The sequence below is a fragment of the Rutidosis leptorrhynchoides genome, chromosome 3, assembly GCF_046630445.1.
Source record: "Rutidosis leptorrhynchoides isolate AG116_Rl617_1_P2 chromosome 3, CSIRO_AGI_Rlap_v1, whole genome shotgun sequence".
NCBI lineage: Eukaryota > Viridiplantae > Streptophyta > Magnoliopsida > Asterales > Asteraceae > Rutidosis > Rutidosis leptorrhynchoides.
This window is the reverse complement of record NC_092335.1, coordinates 237,788,149-237,799,588: the sequence shown is the minus strand read 5'-3', so window position 1 is coordinate 237,799,588 and position 11,440 is coordinate 237,788,149.

Here is an 11,440-nt window from a genome sequence, read left to right as displayed (position 1 = left end):
GAAGGTGTACTTGGTGAAAGCAAAGATGATAACCTGGGAATGGGCGAGGACATACGCTTTCTTTGTATTTTGTCTAAGGGAGTACGATCAGCAGTTGGACAACCAACATCAATGTTCTACCCTGCTAAATACTCGCATGCACTCGCATGTGTCATTACTCGCCTGGTATGAACCGTTAACTTTGGCGTAGAGTATATGGTAAAGGACACCACTGTAGTAATAGGGATCTCTTCTTCATAATCATCTTCTTCATCATCTTCATCACCCTGTGCCCAATACTCAGCAGTTATTTTTGACGTTAATGGCTGAGACACTTGGGAATAGTAGTCGATGATGTTTTTGACTGTTCTGGGAGCTTTACCGCTCCAGAGTTTAGAGTTTTGCTTGTGACAGGAGTCTTGTTTTGACTTGCTTGTTTTGACCCCGTAATATCAGGACCCTGAGAATGAGACGATTGATTGCTACCAGACTTTCCCATTGTAATATGTTACACAAGAACAACCACAAAAAAGATTAAAAGCTTTATAGTTAATCATTCGTAACGTATAAAAATTTTTACGCAATTCTAGTTATGGTCCCACGGATGGCGCCATTTGATCGAACACAAATCTGCTCAAATAGCAAAGTTAATGTTGAGTGGACGAGGAGTGTTTAAGAACGTTTATAACATTGATCTCTGGTCCGATTTACCGTGAATTACCCTTATTGAGATGATGATCTACGAAAGGGTGATCAAAGCTACATCCACCATTGATGGCAGTTGCCGCAACAATGGCCACTAAAGGTGGTTGCATAGGTTTTATGTTCATAGAACATACCTGATACAGTAAGAGTGTTTTCTGGATTCAATCGCAAGTTCGAGTAATATAGAAAACGTTGTTGTGTGAATGGAGGAGGTTAGGGTTGTATTTATAATAAAACCCAAACCCTAGATCGTCTCATAACTAAGTTCTAGATCTTTTCGAATAAAAACCATAAATAACGAGTTTATAATCGGAAAAGGATCACATTTAATTATGGATAAGATTAAATCCGATTGCTTTCATGTGTGCTAAGCAATACATGCATGCACACCTCCTAATCAGATGTTTTCACAATATTCAGGACATGTGCACCGCACATGATACGCACAAGCGCTATGCGCGTAGGTACGCGTATCATTAACTATGATTAAATTCCTGAGCCGATCTTCGAAACTAAAGAAGAAGTTTCTGAAGACGAAGCATTAAGAAGGACAATTTCCATAAATAAAGAACAGGTAGCATCAGTGACCACTATTAAGGAAGAAGAATTAATATTCCAGGAGAGATATGACTCGCTAAATAGAAAGGAGATAGCAAGAATGAAGTCGTCTATCGAGGAACCTCCGGAATTGGAGCTGAAGAAGTTACCCGAACATCTGGAGTATGCATTCTTAGAAGGAGAATCACAAATCCCTGTAATCATTTCTAGAGATCTCATGCCACATGAGAATGCGAAATTGATTAAGGTTCTGAAATCGCATAAGAAGGCTATTGCTTAGAAGATTTCTGACATAAAAAGGGATTAGTCCAAACTATTGCACCCACAAGATCTTCATGGAAGATGATTTCAAACCATCAGTTCAAAAAAAAAAGAAGGGTCAATCCAATGATTCAAGAATTCGTTAAGAAAGAAGTAATCAAACTTCCAGACGCCGGTCAAATCTATCATATTTCCGATTCGCCATGGGTAAGTCATGTTCAAGTGGTACCCAAGAAGGGAGGAATGACCTTAATAAAAAATGAGAATAATGAACTTATTCCAACATGGGAGGTCACCGGTTGGAGATTTTGCATACATTATCATAAACTAAATGATGTAACCTGGAATGATCATTTCCACTTCCGTTCATTGATCAAATGTTGGAACGCCAATTAGGAAATGAGTTCTATTGTTTCCTTGACGGTTTTTCCGTCTACTTACGAATTCCCCTCGATCTAAAAGACCAAGAAAATGCAACCTTCGTCTGTCCTTACGGAACATTTTCCTATCGACGCATTGAGATAAAGTATAGAAATACCAGTTGATTAAACAAGTTTCGAATACAAAAGTGACAACTTCAAACTCCAGACCGCTCCTAATACAATCATCGGCTTTCTTCTCCGGGTACTAGGTTTCTCGCACGGAGTCGAAGACCTTGAAAGTATGACAAATATTGTACAAGAGAGAGAAATAAGTGAATTGAAGTGTGTGTTGGAATGAATGACAAAGACCCTTTAAATAAGCAAAAATTTGCCTGCAAACGACTGACAGGCCATTTGTGAGCCAGGCAAGCCGTTTGGCAGGCCGTTTGGCTTGCCTGGTCAGCTGAAATTCCTGGATCGTAACTTGATTTCTTGTCTTTCACCATTTTCGCTCTAGAATCTTCATTTTAGCTCCGATTCTCTTGATTCTTTTTGCACCGTCATCGTAATTACTTGTTCTCCAATTTTAACCGATAAAGTGGGTATTTTGCCATTAAAGTTCGAATCTTTCTTGTTTTTGGGCCTTAATATCGGGGTGAAAACGTGACTTTTTAGCCGATATCATATACCTATAGTCAGACTGTACGGGCGTCGGGGTAAGGGACGTTGCTGTCTGTTGAGTCTCCATAGTAATTAAGGATTTAATTATGACAAAACAGAATTTATTTGCACTAAAATGTAAATGTGCATCCAGCACAAGTTTGTTTATGTATAGACAGCAAATATTGCTGTGTCGAGTGTCTAGTATTAGTCTACCAGCATAAGGTAGACAGTATTCTTCGAATCAGCACATGATGTGTACCCAGCAATTCATGAATATTAAGTGACTCAGCATAGAAGAACCAGCATGGCTGGAAAGCAGCATACAACACAAGACAGCTATGCTCCATTACAAGCATAGTAGTTTCCTGAGTGGTCTACATCAGTTTTACTATTCAACAGAAGTCGAAGACAAAGTTGAACAGAAAAAGGACACGCGTCGGTGGCTGACAAGTGATCTTACAAGACCACGTGGGAATGTAAAAGTTTAACGCATGTGCAGACATGTGTTATACTTTGTCAACGCCTAGGGAAAGCAACATTCTATTTGTTTAAACAAATAGTGGTGCCAAACCGAATTGAGGTGTTCCTGCCAATAGCTACCTAAGAGGAAAGAAGGGAGCACGCTCTCTGACATAATTGTCCCCACAAGTACAGACATCCTATGTACCAGTGGATAATAGAACAATTACACAGTTAATATGACCACTATAAATTGGTGTATCCACTATTGTAACAACTAATGGTGTGGGTTTATTTATTTAGAGTACAAAACGTATAATAGCTTTAAAAATATCCTCAACAGCTATAAATAGGTAAATCTGTATCAATCAACTATCATTCCATCAAGGATAGTTGTAATTCTTTGTGATTCAATCAATTAAGAATAAACCGTTGAAAACTTACCTTTGACTCTATTTAATTTACTTGTTTGAATACTAAACTGTCTTAACTGTTTAGTTAATTTTAAAAAATTGTATTCACCCCCTACAATACTCCTGTTGTTTATCACAGGACCAACAACTGGTATCAGAGCATCAGTCTTAATAATTTAATATCTTAGATCTGAATTCTCACATGGCTGCATATTCAAATGCAGCTTACCTTGAAAATGGTTCATCCAATAGACCACCCAAATTTGATGAAGATGAGTATGAAACTTGGAAGGCAAGGTTCATGCTTCACCTTGAGTCTATTGACCCACTCATGTCTGGCGTTGCCACAGATGGTCCATTTATCCTAACTGAGACTATTGATAGTGTTCTAGCTACTACTGACACTCCTGCCATTCCTGGCAGAAAAGTTATTCTCACTCCAGCAAAATGGGATGCTGAGGACAAATGTTGTGTTGGACTTGACCCTAAGATCAGAACCCTGTTAGCTATAACATTACCTGACCATTTGTTTAAACTGATTAAGGGAAAGCTGAATGCTAAGCTTATGATAGACTATCTTGATGTTACCTATGAGGGCATGGATGAGGTTAGGCAGAACAAGATTATTGCTTTGAAAATAGAGTAAGAGATGTTCTTTGCCTATAAGAGTGAGACCCTTAAGCAAACCTTCATTAGGTTTAATTTCTTAGTTGCTGACCTGCTTACTTTGAAAATCACATACACTGATTTTGAACAAGTAAATAAATTCATTGACTCCCTTCCTGCTAAATGGAAACCTGTTACTGACCCTCTGAGAACCACCCAGACTTTAAAGAACTTTAACATGTCTTCTCTCTATGGTACACTTTAGAACCATGAGAAGGCAGAACCTAAACTTGAACTTAACTTGAAAGAAAACTTTAAATTTGCCCCCACCACTTCAAAATCTTCTAAGACATATGATACTGCTCTTATTGATGCTGCTAAAAAGAAAGCTCAAAAAGCTTTACTGGTTCAAAAGTTGATGGCAGAAGAAGAGTCAGCTGAAGATGAGGTGGATAGTGGTACTGGGTCTGAAGAAAGCAGTGATGATGAAGATGATGTGGAAGGGTTTGCTGAAAGTATGGCTTTGTTGGTTAGGTAGTTCAAAAGGTTCAATCGTAATAGAACCAGCAAGTCATACAATGGGAGTAAGAAACCAAGTGCTAGGTATAGTAGCAAATCAGTCAAAGGTCCAAAATCTGAGTGTTATAATTGTGGGAAGGTTGGACATTTTACTGCTGAATGCATGTCCAGGAAACCTTCAACATCACATGCTAACTCCTTCTTAAAAGCTGATAAGTACAAAAATAAGTACAAAGCTATGAAGGCTCAGATGAAGGAAAGTGCAAAGGCTGATAAGAAGGGAAAGAAGCCAGAAAAGGTTCTAGTTGCTGAGCATCATGACTGGGATGAAACCAGCTCTTCTTCATCTTCTGACAGTGATACTGATGATAATGGTTCGGGTTATGCTTCTGGTAAAAAGCTGTGTTTAATGGCCAAGGAGATCGAGGAGTCTGATGAGGATGATAATGGTAGTACATTTATGGCTGATAGGGAAGCTGACCTGAAAAAGGATTCACCTCAATGGAAATCTGAAATGCTGTATAAGGTTGATAATTTTCGAACTTATACTGATGATGAAAAAGCTGATATGTTTGACTACCTAAGAGTTGATTTGTGTAGAGGCAGCAAACGTGAAGAAGTTTTGAAAACTGATAAAAAAATCTTTAAATGAAAAACTTAAAGGCAAAAACGATGAAATTAAAATCTTGAAAGATGAAATTTCAAAACTTGAAAAACAAAATTTTGCTTTAAAGTCTCTTCACGTTGAGGCAGCAGATGTCAAGAACCAGCTAAACGATCTCAAAAAGGCTGTTGCTTCATGGTGTACATCTGCTCAATGCACAGCTAAGTGTGTGAATGAGCAGGTGCCTGCCCAAGTTGAAGCCTTCTTTGCTGGTGACTATGCTGCTGCTGCTCTTACAGAAGTTGCTTTTATGGACCCTACTCTTGAAACTGATCCTGAAGCTGTCTTGCTAAATACTTTTGCCAAGATAGTTAAGGGTAAAAAGGTCTTAACAAATAAGTTTGTCAGACCTACAGAGACCCCACCACCGTCCATGAAAGAGATTTTGGAGAGTGAAGTGAAAGCTAAGGAAATCAGTGCTTCAATTGATGAAACTACTGATCCCTCAAGCATTTACTATATGACTCCCAAAGAAAGACAAATCAAGAAGGAAATAACTGAGAATAACAAGAGAAATCTAAAATCAGTTAAGCCTTCTAGCTGCCTGAATGTTGAGCCTACTGCTGCTATTCCTGCTGGTCAACCAGTAACTACAGACGAACCAGTAAATCCTGATATTGGTAAGTCTAAAGTGATCTCAGCTGGTAAACCAGTAGCAGCAGACAAACCAGTAACTTCCCATACTTGTAAGTCAAAATCCAAAGGCAAAGTAGCAAATCACACGAATGGTACTGGTTACAAGCCAAAAGCTGCCCATAAAGGAAAAGCTAATACAGTAGAGTCAAATACCGAGACATCTATCATTGAGATACTAACTGTGAAGCTCAACCAGCTGCTACTGGCTGTTACTCAAAGCCAGCAGCAAAACCAGTCACCCAGTACATCTACTGCAAACCAGCTACCAAGACTAAAAGTGAGAAAATGCTACAAATGTGACAGCAAAACTCACTTGTCCCATCAGTGTACCCATGTTATGAATCCCAATGCTGCTACCCCTTAAACCAACCAAGCAGCAAGGAAGAAAGCATCAAAGATGACTCTTCCAGAACCCATACTTGGATGGGTTCCTAAAAAGAACTAATCTCTTAGCTACTGTGCAGGGCAATCAAAACAAGCAAATCTGGTATCTCGATAGTGGTTGTTCGAGACATATGACCGAAAGTAAGTCCCTACTGATGGACTATCAAGAAAAGGATGGTCCAGTTATTTTATATGGAGATAATTCGTTGGGTTATACAAAGGGTTTTGGTACTTTAACAAATGGGAATGTCACTTTTTCAAATGTGGCATATGTCGTTGGACTTAAACACAATTTACTCAGCATAAGCTAACTGACAAGCAAGAATAAGATAGTCCAATTCAAAAGCAAAATTGGCACTATTTTTGATAAGACAGGGAAGCCTCTGCTGACAGCAAAAAGACATGAGAACATGTATAAAATTGACATGAACACAGCAGTCACAACAACTGATACTTGTTTCTATTCAAAAGCAGCAGACAACCTCAAGTAGTTATGGCACAAGAGACTCTCACATCTCAACTTCAAGGATATTCACAAATTGTCTAGTAAAAGTTTGGTGTTTAGGCTACCCAGTATGTCTTATGTGAAGGACAGATTGTGTCCTGGCTGTGAAAAGGGAAAGCATCACCATGCCTCATTCAAATCAAAGCAGATTTCATCTGTTGAAAAGCCATTTCACTTACTTCACATGGTTCTTTTTGGTCCTGTTAATGTAGCCAGCTGTAGTGGGAAGAAATATACACTGGTTATTGTTGATGAATATTCCAGATACACTTGGGTATTCTTTTTGAAGTAAAAGAGTGAAGCTGATGATGAAATTATTAATTTTATTGTAAGAATGGAACCTTTGAATGGGCAACTTGTGAATCAGCTAAGAAGTGATCATGGTACAGAATTCAAAAATGCTACATTGGAAGAATTTTGTGCTGATAAAGGTATTTCACAAAACTTTTCTGCTGTGAGAACACCTCAACAGAATGGTGTTACATGATGTGCAGCGGGGTGTATATAAAATAGTTATTATTTTACTAGAAAAATACTATTAAATACGATACAATTTTACACAAGATATTTATTTATTTATAGAATGGATATACTTAAACCTTGCTACAACACTTATAGGCAGTGTACCTAATCGTACAGTAGTGTAGTTTTTAGTAAGTCCGGTTCGTTCCACAGGGAAATCTTTAAACAAAGCTCAACGCTATATTAGTTTACTTTTATAAAAATACAAATATATATATAGGTAATATTATTATTATAAAGGGGGGTTTTTACCGTTTAATGACCGGTTTGTCGATTTTAAAACTTTAGTCGCAGTTAAAACCTAATGTAAAATATAAAATAAATACAAGACTTTAAATTAAAGCGTAAAGTAAATAACGATAATGAAATTGCGAATAATAAAAATGCGATAAAATTAAATTGCGATAATTAAAAGTACGATAATTAAAAGTGCGATTAAATAAAATAACAATAAATAAAAGTGCGATAATTAGAAGTGCAATTAAATATAAAATAAAGGAAATTAAATATGAAATAAAAGAATTATGCTTATTTAAACTTCCGTAATCATGATGTTTGACGTGTTGATTTTAGTTTTATGCCCATGGGTTAATTGTCCTTTGTCCTGGATTATTCAATATGTCCGTCTGGTTTTTGTCCATAACAGTCCATCAGTCATAAATATAAATTGCAAGTGTCCTTGTCAAATTATTATTATACCCGAAGATAAATATTCCAACTAATTGGGGATTCGAATTGTAACAAGGTTTTAATACTTTGTTTAATGAATACACCAGGTTATCGACTGCGTGTAAACCAAGGTTTTACTACTTTGTTAACAATTACACCAATTACCCTTGAATGTAATTTCACCCCTGTTTTAATTATTCTAGTGGCTATTAATCCATTCCCGTGTCCGGTTAAATGAACGATTATTCGTACATATAAATACCCCGCCCATCGTGTCCGATCGAGTGTATATGGTAATTTATAGGGACGCCCAATTGTAAATCTTTATATTAACATTAACAAATTTTCATTTAGTTAAACAAATATAAAGCCCATTAATAGCCCATAGTCTAGTTTCCACAAGTGTCGTTCTTTTGTCCAAACCCCAATTATGGTACAAAGCCCAATTACCCAATTTTAGTAATTAGCCCAACATCATGATTACCTCGTTTTAAATAAGCATAATAATAACTTAGCTACGAGACATTAATGTAAAAAGGTTGAACATAACTTACAATGATTAAAAATAGCGTAGCGTTACACGGACAGAATTTCGACTTACACCCTTACAACATTCGCTAACATACCCTTATTATTAGAATTATAATTAAAATTAAAATATAAATTATAAATATAAATATATATTACTCGTATGAAGAGGAAGAGAAAAAGATTATGATGTTTTTGATCAGAATTCGGGTTGATTTATAGCCAGACTTGATTTTTGGGGCTCCGCGACTCGCGGCAAAAAGCCCTTCAAACTCCGCGAGTCGCGGAGAGGTATTTTCAGTTTACACCCTTGGAGTTTCCTGCTGCCGACGGTTTTAAATATATATATATAATATATATATAATTAATATAATTAATTATATATTATATTATATTTATATATATAGTTAACTTGTAATTTTTAGTCCGTTGCGTCGAGCATTAAGAATTGACTCTGGTCCCGGTTCCGGATTTTCGAACGTCCTCGCGTACAATTTAATATCTTGTACTTTGCGTTTTGAATCTTGTACTCTTGTGAATTTGAGACGTTTCTTATCAATAATTGGAACCTTTTTGATTGTCTTTTGTTCTTTTGAGCTTTTTGGTCGTTTGCGTCTTCAAATCGTCGAATCTGTCTTTTGTCTTCACCTTTTATTATTTAAACGAATATCACTTGTAAATAGAACAATTGCAACTAAAAGCTTGTCTTTCTTGAGGAATAATGCTATGAAATATATGTTCGTTTTTAGCATTATCAAATATTCCCACACTTGAGCGTTGCTTGTCCTCAAGCAATATTGTCTTGAAATACTAGAATCACTTCTTTATTCTTCACACTTTGTACATCAGTGATTTCTATACGGCGGTATAAACAATGGTAGTAACGATATGGTTTACGGTCCCACATGACTATAAAAATTCAGATCCATTAAGGAAATTGGATCTTTATGAAAACATTTGATCTTTTGAAATCTAGTTTTTACCCTAGATAAGTTTTCCGGAATAACCCTTTACCGGTGTTTGCAAAATATTTTTGTGGGTTTGGTGGGTTTCAGATTTGAAAATTTTAGCTCAAAACTTGCGGTTTTGTGTCACCCACTTGCTAACCTTGTATTTGGAAAGCAACACGTCCAGTTTACTTGTTCCGTATATTACCTTTCGGCAAACTACCGTCCGGTTGTAAAGGAAAGCGTTGAACAAGCAACTGTTAAGGCAATGTCCCGTGACATGCTTTTGATTGTGGTCTATAACGTGTCGGACGCAATTACTATCCTTGGTAGGAGCAATAGTAAAAGCTCACCCTTATAATTTTTCGGTCTGGCACAAGGTCCTGTCTTTGACCATGCTATGCAACCACCGTTCTTACGGTTGACACCCGATTTGGTTCAGGTGACCTAATGAATTCTAGGTGAATTCCTAGGATTTTACGTTCAATGGTAATGAACGCATTGAAAATAGGGTTTTCAGAAAACAAATCGGTTTGTATTTTTGATCAAAATATTTTCTCGTTTAAGCTCGAGTTTAGATATCATTGAATTCCATGAGTTTGTAATTCTCAATCTTTAAGGTCAATCTCAAGGATTGAGTAATATCAGGCTTAAAAGCTGATTTTTAATCTTTAAGGAGATTATCCTTTCTGGGGATCTGATTCATTAGTCTTATCCAGCTAATTTGCATAGTGCCCCCCCATTGTACGAGATAAATCCTTCTCATGGTTAGGATAAATCTGACCACTTGGCGACCCTGTTTAATGCTGAGGTCCGTGGATTTCCAGCTGATTTTAGTGATGACTTTTCTAGATTTTTCGTCAACCTACAGCTGGTCTGAACGACAACTTCATGACCTAAATCAAGAAGCGCGTGTCTTTTTCGGAAGACTTTACTTCCTTTTAATGATGAAATTGATTCATCGTGTAGATCCATCTCTTCTTTTCTTTCATCGGGTAAAATAGTTAATTTAGTCCAAAGCAAAAGTATTTTCAGTTATTTGTTACAAATATATGTGACATATGTTTAAAATAACTTGGTAAATTTTCCCACACTTGGCTTTTTATTTTTCTTTTTATCGTCCTCTATTCCATTTTAAATGAATTTTAACATTTTAGTTTGTTTCTCAATTTATGTCCTTTCCGAGGTAACAATAATTTCGGTGTTAAAACCTAGTTTTATCGTTCATAAATATGTATAAACATGATTTTAAATTCATTTAATTGAAAATTTTGAAAAATTTTACTAGAATTGGGTAGTCAGTATATAAGACCAGGGCTGTTCTTTATTATCAGAGAGCACTAGATTCTAATACAACTACTGCTTTACTAGTATTTTTAATGGTAACCAAGTGTTTTAATATAAAAATTTTAAAATCCGAAAGAATTTAATCCCTTCCCACACTTAAGATCTTGCAATGCCCTCATTTGCAAGAAATCAGTAACAATTTAAATTATTGAGGGTGATTTGTGTGAAAATGATTAAATTTTTACCAAAGTTTCCAAATATATTGGCGTTTGTTTGCTGAATGATAAATGGTGCACGTCATTTGTTCATTCCGTCTTGTTGTTATTTCACATATATTTTGCATCATTGTCGTCAAAATTACTTGCTTTTGCTGAACTTAATGCCAGTCTTTGAAAACGCGTTGTTTTACCCTGTTATGTACATAAGATAAATTGCAAACATATATACATATTTTTGAAGTTTGGTATATTACCCCACATTCAAAAATTATTAAAATCTAAGAATAAAAGTTAGATAATTATAAAAATGATTACAATATTAACAAAAGTATTAAGCATATCAATAATTACAAATTACAAAATAATAAAAAATAATAAATAAACTAAGGATGATATTGGTACCAATAGGGGTTCCACGCATAACCATAAGTGCTATAGAATGCTTCGGCAGGGTCATACGTAGGATATGGTGGCTGCATCTCTATCGACCAAGGAGGGAAGACGGGTTTCGGTGTAGGAATATGGTTTCTACCTATATGTTGGCAATGCGCTATG